Source organism: Polypterus senegalus, chromosome 1 (genome assembly GCF_016835505.1).
Source record: "Polypterus senegalus isolate Bchr_013 chromosome 1, ASM1683550v1, whole genome shotgun sequence".
Classification (NCBI taxonomy): Eukaryota; Metazoa; Chordata; class Cladistia; order Polypteriformes; family Polypteridae; genus Polypterus; species Polypterus senegalus.
Genome location: NC_053154.1, coordinates 81,109,902 through 81,122,861, shown reverse-complemented (window position 1 = coordinate 81,122,861; position 12,960 = coordinate 81,109,902).

Below are 12,960 nucleotides of genomic sequence, written 5' to 3'. Positions count from 1 at the left end.
TCTCCGTGTGGAGTTTGAGGAAATGTCCTTTGTCCAGATGGATTTTCTACATTTGCAACAGTTACCTATTTCACTCTAAAGATGTGCGCTTTAATTATTGAATTTAAAGTAGCCCAAGGTTGGGCGAGTTCTAAGCAATTGATTGACAACTTCTCTCATGTTTGTTCCTTGCGCACAATGGAGGTCTCTTAATACCCTGTGACCACACAATGTGGATTCAGAATAATGATAGATGGATATTTAGCACCCAGTGTTACTGTTGTCAATCAAGAAAAGGTCTATAAAGGACTAAATCTTTAAGTAGACATCAAAAGCACAAAGTAGGCCTGGCTCTGAAATTCATTAAGCAATTTGCTCACACACAAAATGAAGCCTAAACCTACAAATCTCAGTAGGTAGAGGGGACCTGAAAAACCCTGGGGCAACAAGAAATCAAATAAAAAACAATAAAGTTCACTAACAAAAAACTGCAAATGACAAAATACAAAAGGTTGCCTCAAAATAGAAAACTTGAAGGATAAGGTATTTTTCATGTCAACGTTATTTCTTTACAATCATCATCCATCCTGCTATATTCTCACGACAGGGTCACGGGGGTCTGCTGGAGCCAATCCCAGCCAACACAGGGTGCAAGGCAGGAAACAAACCCCAGGCAGGAAGCCAGCCCACCACAAGGCACACACACACACCAAGCCCACACTAGGGACAATTTAGAATCACCAATGCACCTAACCTGCATGTCTTTGGACTGTGGGAGGAAACTGGAGCACCCGGAGACACGGGGAGAACATGCAAACTCCACGCAGGGAGGACCCGGGAAGCGAACCCGGGTCTCCTAACTGCAAGGCAACAGCGTTACCCACTGTAACACCATGCCGCCCTTACAATCATTATATTGTATATATTAATTTGCCACATGAAATTGTGTTCTAATGTGAAGCATCTGATAAATTTAATAAAGTAACTAGCCTGCTCTTACATTTTGTAAAGGAGGTTATGGGTACTGGAGCCCCATTGAAACAAAATAGTTATTTAAATAATCTTTTTTAATTATAAAGAAACTTTCTTTTGTTATCATGGGCTCAAGGTCTTACAGTGATCCTCCTACCCCTCTTAATTTTTAAATATTCCTAAACGTTTAAAAAGCTAGCTTCTTCATTTTTAGGCCGAAGCTTCAGCCAGCCATTGTGGACTAGCTGGATCAGGGTGAGCTTATCCCATCCTGTTTTTTGTCACATATGTCATTTTTGTGCTTTGTTGAGACAGGAAACCATAACAGATGTCAAACTGTTCCATGGAGACAAGGCTACTTGGTCACTTGTTTTTTTTACACATGCCACAATAAAAACCATCTCTATCCTGCAACTGTGTTGTTCCTACTCCAAATTTGTCACCTATTTGCTCATCAGGGAAAAGTTGTCTCCATCCTCATCTTAGAGCTTTCCTTAAAAGAAATCCATAAAGAGATTGTATGTTTGTAGGTATTATGAAGAATGAGATCAGCAGATAATACACGTTTCATGGTAGATGTGAACCATAAGATTAGGCATGTAGGTCCACTATGATGGTCCTTTTGCTTACAGGACAAAGAAAGATCTAACAGATCTCTCCACTGTAGGCAAAGGGAGACCTGGTGAATAGATAAGGAAGAAGCAGGTTTGTTACATCTGAGAATTCCTGGATGTGCAGCACAGGAAGGGTTGGACAATCAGGCTAATGAGTAATAACCACTGAAGAGATGTCCATCATCCACCAGAGACTGTTGATTACATTCTGCTGCATTGAGCAAGACAGGTCTACAAGACTTTGCTACTGAATATTTAAGAGAGAGACTGGGATTCCAGGTCAGTCTTAAGCTTGACTTGCCTTGGTGTGTCTTGCTGTTGTATTATGAAGAACATCTTCCAGAATATCTCAACAGTTGTAAAAAATACCAAGGAAGTCTGAATTTATCATAAGAATGGTTTACTTCATCCAAAACAGCATAATAATGGATGTTCGTAAGGTGAAGTTAACATGTTAAATAAAACACATTGGCAAACAAAAACATTCTGCTGCTTTAGGCTTGCCTGTTCAAATAACTGACTTGCCTAACTAGTTACCCACTGAACCAATAAAAAACAGTGCAAATAATTGCCTTCTCTTTCTATTAACACTTGAAATTTCTCTTTTAGTCATCTGGCTGCATTACTTATACTCTCTCTTGTCCCATCTCAGTCTCTGACTCTACCAGAGATTGGCCATTAAAGTTCGCCCAAGTGTTACCTCTAGGTATTTCCTGCAATGCTCAGGGACACCTCAGAACATTTTTGACGCCATCTTAACAGAGTTCATTCTGGTAGTTTCCTCTTCTCCTGTATTCCTGTGTCACATTCAAATGACTAAGACATTTTTGACAAATTCCTAGCTGTTTGTCCTTCTTCACATACAGCAGAGACCCGGCCAGAGATCCTTCAAACTATTTGAATCACTTAGTGCAAGCACCTGTGGGTCACTATATACCCAAGTGAGGTTTACCATTTGCCAGCAAGTCCTATCTGCCCACAGTAGTCTAGGACAGGGGTCGGCAACAATTTTCAATGGCACGCTGATTGAACTGAAATAGAGTAAAAAATTATATTTTAATTACAGCACACGCATTTGTGCCCTTGCCTACACTTTGCATTTGTGACACACATGTAAATGGAAACCATGTGTTCAGTGCAGGCCGTGCAACGTTAAGACCAATCTCTTGTTATTATATTTTAATTACAGCGTAAGCGTTCGTGCCCCTCATCCCCCCACCTACGTTTTGCACATGCGTTATTAAGTAATATACTGCCCTAAAATGACTCATAAAAGACATAAACTTGATGCTCTCTCTTTTCAAGACTCTTGGATGAATGAATATCGATTTGTACAACAAAAGGGTCACACTTTCGTGTGTATTATGCTTTGAAAGTGTCGTGTGTCGTACGTCAAGCGTGCAAAAAAATGATCAAACTAAACATCAGTCCACATTTAAAAACCCTGATAAGAAAAGTGAAGCTATAAAAAGGGCTGTTTCTGGCTTTAAGAAACAAACTACTTATTTTAGTCAGATAATTGGAAACAAAAATTAAAGCCACTGAATCTTCTTATATAATACGCTACTGTGGCTGTTCGTTTGTCTGTCCAAGATTTTAAATCACCTGTAGCTCGCAAAACCACAAAACTATTGACCTGAGATTTGGTACACATATACTATGTGACGTCTACTATCCGCTTCCGGGGTGATGATGGACCTCCAAGGTTATTCCTCTTTTAATTTTTATTTTATTTTATTGTAGAATCAACTCTCAGCAGCGGCCAGCAGGATGGCCGTGAATGTGGCATTCTCATCCCTACTACCTTCACCATCACTTCCCCTACTTCTTCATATCTTAAATCAATCTTGAGGCAGTTTGAAGACTTAAGTGCCAGCTTAAGTGAAAAATGAAAGAAAGCATACTAAGTAATTGCAACACAAACACGGACTTAATCGGTTTTAACGCGAAAAGATGCCGACGAAAGAAGAGAAGCAGTGGGCCGCTAGGGTGGAGAAAAGAAGAGCTGCTCAGGAAGCAGCAAACGCATCAACCTCTGCGCAAACGAATGCTAAACATAAAGAGAAAGAAGATGAAAACTAGGAATACTCAAGTCAAGTGTATTCACTGCACATTATCATGCAGTGTGCTGTTACTGGTATAGTTATAAAAAAATTTGACAAAACATTCTTTTCACATAAAATCCTATGTATTTTAAAATATTGAATGACCAATAATATAAGATCCGGTTATAATGGGCTTCAGAAGTATATACTTTTGAAGCTCATTATAACCAGACCAATTTTGATACTACTGTATATATAACATAATTGGTAGAATAATGTCAGCACGCAGAATAACATTTTAACATAGGTTCGTCATGACACCGCTGAAAGGTTGCCTACCCCTAGTCTAGGAGAAGGTCTCTAGTAATAAGAATAGGAGCTTCCTTTTGAATAGGACTCTTTTTGGCCCAAACTTAACTTGCTTGATTCTGGCAATCCCTTGCTAGCCTGCAAGCCCATCACCATACTTTTTAGATGGATTTTGTCCATGCTATACCCAGCTATAGTGGCTCGGTTTAGTTTCATATTTTACATGCTGACCATTCAAAAAGATGCAGAGTTCATGCTTTATTCCAGATGTCTTTTTACCATTACTGACAGTACTCAGTCATCTCTAGTTTCTGGCTTTTCAAACAAGTCTTCCTGGAAACAACATGAGATGCTGGCATCATAGAGGACTTCTGTATAGAGGTGTGCAGCACATCATTTGTATAGAAGCTGAAAAATTAGCACCACTGTACTCCAACCATTCATTTTTCCAACCAAGCAAGAAGGCAGGTAGCTATCTCCGCTGCATCAGACACAAAGCAGGATCCCATTGTGAAACTTTATCTATTTACTAGGGGGTTCGCCCCCCTGCTTGCTCATTCACCAACCCCACTGGCCTGTGCTATGGACCAGCCACTTTGCATCTCTGCCACTTGTGTGAAGAGGGGGGCTGAACGCACCCCAAGGAAACGCGGTCGTTCCTCTGAAACTTCCTCTTAAACGGTGATACAATGGGAAACAAATACAGTTTGTTTTTTAACCTCCTCTTTGCTCAGTCAGCTGAAGGCTTGCTGCTGCTGCCGTGTCACGTGATCTGCATCTCGTGCGGTGCTTTGAACATTTAAAAGCCTGTACAGCAGCTCTTTGTCTTTTATTTCCGGCCCTGGGCATGGTTAAATCTTTTGGTACAAAGTCTTGTCTCGCAGGATGTGAGTTCTTGATATTTTTAGTTTATAATTTAAAAATGGAATAAGAACCTGAAAATCTAACAACATAACATTAAAGTTCGATAAATTCAGAAAAGAATGATACCAAACATATATACAGTATGTAGGTTTAAAATTAACCAGATTTAAAGCATGACAATACACGTGACATAAAATCGTTGCAGTTTTAGGCTTAGGATTTTATATATTTAGAGTAGATAAAGGAGACTCAAAAGGTCAGAATTAGTGCAGCAGACTTTCTTTCCCATGCAGTTTTGCCCAGGTTTCCACATAACCTAGAAGTGCTCTGCACGACACTGACATCAGTCCCTTAAAAGAAGCCCACAGTCTCACCTTAAAAAGTCAGAGTTGGGAGAAAGTGGGTGAAACTCACCAGGAGGAGTGGAAGGAGAGGAAAACACTTATTTAGTTATATTGTTGTACTTTTGGCTGTGTGCACGGGAAAAAAAAGGTTGGTGAAAATAAAAATATATTATTTGGAGTTGTGTTGGGTGTTATTGTGTCTGAGATTTGATGCTCAGCGGTGCTTCCTTGTGGTTATAATGTGTAAACTAAGAAAGTTCTTCAAACAAGAGAGTGCTGTTTCTGCACAATAAAATCCTGATAACGCCTCCATCCACGTTTGTGTAAAATGTCACAGTTGTGGGCCTTTGGCAGGCAGAGGAAGGCTGTCGGGACAGTTCTTTCCTTTGACAGATGCCTAATCTGTTTGCATTCCAACTGCTTAAAAGATACCAGTGGGTCCTGCCTGTTATCTTGCATAAATGGGTCAGACAAATGGTAATAATAATATCTTGTAGAATCTTCCAGTGGCTAAAAAGAAAGGACACCATCCGCCTGCATCTTTAGCTTTAATTTAAATAAAGGCACACCCCTCTTTTTAGGCCCCTGAGATGTTGTTGTTACTGCTGCAGCAATCTCAAGGTCCAGGAGATGTACCTGTTGTCCACATAAAGGCTGACAAAGGACACTTCATACCTCCTGGCTTAAAGTGCAAACCTGCTATCTGTTCACTTAACTGCACTACGCTTATGTACTCTTAGCCAACTGTTCCTTAGCTAAAACGAGGTCAGTTAGGTTCAGTTCAAAACACGTACATTAGTATATCACAAGTGAGATTTATAGGACCACATGCACACCCCACCTAACTCATTCAATAAAAAACCTGATACCGCCGCAATGCAGTGATAACATAATAACAAACTGGACATGCCTGCAGAAGCCTTACAGTTCTTCTTTCTTTTTATATTCCTTTTGTTTACTTTCACTTGAAATACTGTATCATTGAAGGATGCCATAACTCCACCCAATAATTCAGGATTCACTTCTTCAAATGCAGTGTCCTGGGGTTATTCTACCTCAGCAACCTCAGGGACAGCCCAGAATGGACAATCAATTATTTAAAAGAGTTTCAGGAAAAAAATGAACAATAGTGATAAAGAGAGGAGCACTCTTTGACTTGCTCAAGCATATCTAATTATTTTGCCCATCTTGTGGTTACACTATAGAAGGAGTGCCATGTTGCGGAAGCCCATGACTAATGAGCTGAGCTTCCTCCAGGCAGGCTTTAAACCACAAATCCTGGCTCTTTTTAAAACACCAAAGCCTCTTCAGGTTACTCATGATGGCAATGCGTACCAGAGGATTATGAGTGTTCTGGAAAAAAGGAAGTAAGCACTTTCTTGAAGCAAAATGGGAGAGGCCTGATTGAGGCCATCTCTAGTTTTATATAGTCCAGGACTACACTATATGACCACAGCAAGCAGACAAAATGGAAAATGCCACTAGTAATGTTTCATATTATCATATTTTCACAGTGAATAGTACAGTAATAAGAATTCTTGTGTGAAATTAAACAAAATCAACATGGTAGGCATTAACCTCCTTAGTGTTAGACATCAGGCTATAAAAATAGTGCTAAAAGCAGTAGTGTCACTTGGGCAATGATATACAGGATTAGCATCTCATGTAAGCGTTAGACCCGAGGATTAATCAGGCTGTAAAAGTGCTAACAGCATTAATCCTGAGGTGTGTCTTATATAAGTGGCAGGCCCCTGCATTACTGGGTCAATGGTATAGACGCGTCTTTTCCTGGCCTCATCACGGCGTCTTGAAAAAAACATTTTTTAGCAGCCCAGGTGTTGCACACTCTTGACAGTGATAACAAACAGTAATGTTGAGGAACCTATAATCAGCAGTGATGACAAAGTGAATTTGTTTTCAGGTAGTGAGATTGAAATGGGCAGTGAAACTAAAAATGATTCGGATGAATGCAATGTTTTTGTTGACTCTGCTTCAAATAAACCAGCACCACCTCGTTTTGATTTTGTGGGGCAGCCAGGAATAAAAGTGAAGGTTGTTCTAATGAGCCATTAGCTGAACATTGTCAAGTAAATGGCCATACACCTAAGCATTTTTCCAATTCAGAGATATACCACACAAAAGACATATATTGACAGTATATACAGTATTGGCATTATTATTACTATTACTGATTATTATTATTATTATACTTTTTACACTTCTGAGTTTGGACTTTTAGTGTTTTCCATGTTTTATAATAGAAAGATGAGATTTAATAAAAGACAGAAATGCAATACTTTTTAGGTTATTTTTTAAGAAAAAATGTAACACTAAGGGGGTTGAAATGATTAAATATATGTTTTCTTCACCTGAACTGAAGAACAATTGCTTAGTGTTTTTAAAAGCTAAATTATCATGTCTCTGTTGAATCCCCTTTATTTATAATTCTCCTGTCAAAAATCCTTAATTTTAAATTTCCTGTTGGGATTAATAGTTTATCTAATCTAATCTAATCTAATCTAATCTAATCTAATCTAATCTAATCTACTCTAATAATCACAATCTCATCAATCCTTTATAGGAATAAGGAATAGTCTTAGAAATAAAGAAGGACCAGGACTAGGCTTTGCTCCCTGCTCGCTTCGCTCACCAACCCCCCGGCCAGCGCCTTTGCCAGCCGCGTATGTAGATTTCACTTTCACCAAACAACAAATCGCAGATAGGCCTCTTCATTGGGAAGAAACACTACTTTTCCCAGTTGGAAACACGAATTAGATGATCTTAAAGTTTCCGAATTAAATTTAAATCCAAACAATATATTTGATTTCTTTACGCTGTTTCGTTATTTCACCGAGTAATAATTTTAAGTTCTTTGCACTAATGCAATCTTAACTATCAATTTTTTAAGAGTTTCGAATTTTAGTACTTTCATTATCTCAAACCTGCTCTGCATGTGTTTCGTGCCAATGTTTTTGAATTCTTTACGATGTTCTACTTTGTCATCTACTCTTTATCTTTTATTTCCAGCCCTGGGTGTGGTTAAATCTCTTGGCACAAAGTCTCATCTTGCGGGACTTCAAAGTATCTCTCTGAAAAGGTTTTGTCTCGTCCCAGGATTTTTTTATATAATAGAGAGACTAAAAGGTTGGAATGGTTCTCCAGAACTCCAGAACCCAAATTCAAATCTCTGGCCTGTTGTTTCAATATCTGCCTGAGTTTTCCTTGCACGTTGGGCTAATTGGCAACATTAAATTAGCTCAGCATCAGTGACTATGGACTGGTGTATCATTTATTTTATTTATTTAAATAGCATATTTTCATACAAATAATGTAGCTCAAAGTGTATAAATAAACAATAAATCGGCATGTTGTCCAGAGATTACTGCTTTCTTGTTTTTAATGCTTCAAGGATAGGCTCTGGCTCACTGGGACCCTGCAGTAAAGGAAACAGTTTTATAACCATTTTACAAAGTTACTAACATAACAAAACTCATTGTATGGTGTGTTGCTGAACTGACAATTCCCATTTTCCTTTTGGGATTAGACAAAGGAGGAGAGAGAGAGTTGTACAGTAGAAGACATCTGGAAAGTCAACCGCCTGAAAAAGATGCAGGGTAATGGTTATCTCTGCAGACTTATCCACTTTTTGCTGTCCTTTACAAGGACTCCACCAAACTGAGGATGTTTTGCAGTGTGCCTTTGGCAATGCTGGCAGTGTCCTGTTGCACCTTCATTCCCTCAAAATTAAATGCTTTTTTCCCTCACTTGCTACCTCAATGCTTTCTGAACCTTTCTTACACTTATTTCCATTACAAGTGCTAAAATCTCTCCCTATATAAGTGAAAGGTCTGAGGAGAAAAACATTGTTCAGCTCATCTAAATGCTATATAGGCCATGTATACTGCATTCATTTAAAAAAAATTATACCTCTTGAATAAGCCAGCACACCAGAGTCATACCCAGTAGATTTCAACATATAGTGTGGCATGTTCACATCCAAACAAGGGTTTCTTATGAAGGATTAATCAAATATTTCCTAAAGAAAAAACAAACTAAAGGGATTAAAATTAATTCATTATTTCAAACTATTTAAGCACCCTCCCATTCATTTTCAAAGTACTTATCCATACCATGACTGCCAGGATGTGTTCCATCAAATCTGCACCATTACTTAAGGTATTGGCACACTGTCAGCAGTGTTTGAGTTTCTGTGTATGTTTGAAGAGCATTGAGATACATTAAAAAGCTTACTAGGCAGTTAGGACCCTGTGTGGTTTTTTAAGAATGATTTTTTGTGTTACTTTTTTTGCTTGGTATCCTCAGTGTATTTTTAATTTTTCTAGGTTGCTTCTACTTGATTTTATCATTCATCTCTTGGTCCATTTTTTTTAAATTTTTGCCCTTGTAGCCTTCCTTACTTCGCCACTAGCAGGACAATAAATTAGTAGGACAATCAATACTATATGCTACTTGTTGATAAATATTTTGCATGTCTTTATTTGTAACTTAGACAAAGCAATGCAATATTAGTGTTACATTATAGATAATAACAGCAATGGTTTGATGGTTTCAGAACTCCTTCCCCCCCTTTAGGAATTTTACGGCAGGGTTGGGGGGAAGTGCCTCAAACAAGTTTGATCAATATTTCTCTGCTAAAGTCTCTCAGTCAACCCCCATAGGAAAGCCAGGCTGCCTAACTGCCAAGCTTTACCTTAACACCTCGTTTGGAGGGCAGGTTTGAGGGTATTCTGTTCCCCCATTGGTCTGAAGTATGGCTATTTGGAACTGGCTTGGATCAAAAGCCTTCAAGTACCACAATGCCCTATTGGCTCTAGGGGTTGGACAGAAAACCTATAAATTTGCTTGCTTAACCTCACCCTCTCTGATAAAAGACCTTCTCACAAAATTAACTGAAAAGGACAACACAATGAAGAACACAGCTCGGCAGCCAAATTGAGACTGGCATGCGGCCTGTTCTGAAGAAAGCTGACCACAAAATGAGGACTTAATTAGAGACATTTTAAGCAACTAACAAGTTTTTGTGCCACCTGAAACTACACATCAACATTTATCAGGTTGTATGGTTACCAATATTCACATGTACTTTGCATATTGTTATTATTTATGAATATTATCAATAATGCATTATTTAAATTGTAACTTAACTCCTGCTTGTCTTTTACTACACCTAATTGTCTGTGGTTATAAATGTAGAAGGGAAAGTGAAGAAAAGTTATATGGTATAATACCTTATAAACAGTGGTAAGTCTGGGAGATTTCAGGCATTCTGACAAAGGCTACATATTAATAATACAAAAGGGGAAAGTAGAGTAAAATATTACTCTACCAAGACAAAACACTACAGATCAGATACTCCATGTTCTGCCAAAAGTTAGACGTCAACTGTTCCTTTCTATTGGAGTTGCTTGGCCCAACCTTATTTGAAAAGAAAGAATTTAAATTGAGTCTCTGGGAAGAACACAGGGGCTTCACCCCACTCAGATTGGGACCCTACCATTGGTTTCTTTCATGACAGAAGCCTGAAGAACTAAAGGTGCATCAGCCCCTGCATGTCTGTTGTTGTCTCAGGCTCTTTCATGACCCTTCAATTCAAGATATATATATTCATGGCATTCATATTCTGAATCACAATCTGACTGTATGGGTATATATATACTGTATATATATATATATATATATACTAGCAAAATACCTGCACTTCGCAGCGGTGAAGTACTGCCTTAAAATTTTTATTAAAAAGAAAATTAAACCTTTTAAAACTGAGGGAAAATATGCCAATAATTATTTGTTAAGGATCTCTTTGTATACCACATTGTGAGTTCGGCCCTCCGGTTGTAATATGACCAAGCTGGGCGCTGAGCTTACTCTTGAGCATGCAACTTACAGTTGGCCATGTGAACAGTAAACTTGTTTCAGATCTTACAGCTTGGATTGCTGCTGTCATAATCGGTTTGAGTTTCATGGTTTGTTTCAATTATGACAGTATTTGTAGGACTTGTGTTGAAGAAACATTCGGCATCTGTCAAGCGTTGTAAGTATACAACCAGTTTCATTGATAACTTTACATCCAGCTTTTGAGAGTTTAAACATTTATAAACATCAAAGTGTCCACTACTGAAATCATCACCTGTGAATCTAAGATGTTTAAAAGGCATTGGCGGTTGTCCAAAGGTGTAAAATATTTGGCCATTTCGGTACACTTAAAAAGCGACAACTGAACAATTCAGCGACAGCCATCAAGTCACATGCAGATGCATAGGTGAAGGGCTTAAGCATTTCATTCTTATAGTGCTCCTGTGTAGTATAATTATCTCCTGTACCGTCATCAGTCCACACCTTGAACCTGTCCCAGTCATTCAATACATAAGACACAATATTTCTCAGGATATCAAGAGTGAGCCTGATATGGCCGTGCTATATGTAACAAAGCGAATGAAAAAGGCAGGTGCCATCTGTGGGCATGGAAACCACTCGGTAAGTGACAGTTCTTTGATCGATGGTGATCACCTTGATAGACTTGTTAATGGGGGTGCGGTTGGAATGATAAAGGAAATGAGTACCTGAACAATGTAAAGTAAGTCTAAAATACCTACACAATAACTATAATCGTAATAAATGAACAATAAAACAGCGGAGAAGCCGTGGATTAAATAAAAAGGCTGTAGTTATCAGCAGGGAGACGTGAATCCCGTGGCGAAGCAAGGAAGGGAATGTAGAGACTGGAGTGTCAGACGGCCTTATATAGGCAGGCAGCCAACAACGTGGGAGGCGTTGGGATGGGGGACCCAACGCCGCCTCACACGGTGACCGAGTTGCAGGCTATGGACGTATATATGTACATAAGTAGGATTCAGTTAGTGTTGGGAACCCGCATACCAAATTTCTTGAAGATGGGCCCATAAGTAACAAAGACCGTTGAAAAGTTCAATATGGCGGCCATCAGTGGCATCATACCACCGAAATAAGTACCAAATTTCAGCCTTCTACCTATACGGGAACTTGGAGAATTAGTGACATTGGAAAGTTTAATATGGCGGCCGACAGTGGCATCACACCACCAAAATAAGTACGTACATTGGTTTTGGTTAGCGCAGGGAAGCCACCTACCAAATTTCATGAAGATGGGGCCATGAATAAGAAAGTTCAACATGGCGGACGTTGTTGACCGTTATGACCATTATGCGTAGAATTTCGAAATGAAACCTGCTTAACTTTTGTAAGTAAGCTGTAAGGAATGAGCCTGCCAAATTTCAGTCTTCTACCTACACGGGAAGTTGTAGAATTAGTGACATTGGAAACTTCAATATGGCGGCCGACAGTGGCATCATACTGTACCACTGAAATAAGTATGTACATCGGTTTTGGTTAGCGCAGGGAAGCCACCTACCAAATTTCGTGAAGATGGGGCCATAAATAAGAAAGTTCAACATGGCAAATGTTGTCAACCGTTATGACCATTACGCGTAGAATTTCAAAATGAAACCTGCTTAACTTTTGTAAGTAAGCTGTAAGGAATGAGCCTGCCAAATTTCAGCCTTCTACCTACACGGGAAGTTGGAGAATTAGTGACATTGGAAAGTTCAATATGGCGGCTGACAGTGGCGTCATACCACCGAAATAAGTATGTACATTGGTTTGGGTTAGCGCAGGGAAACCGCCTACCTAATTTCGTGAAGATGGGGCCATGAATAAGAAAGTTCAACATGGCGGCCGTTGTCAACCGTTATGACCGTTACATGTAGAATTTCAAAATGAAACCTGCTTAACTTTTGTAAGTAAGCTGTAAGGAATAAGCCTGCCAAATTTCAGCCT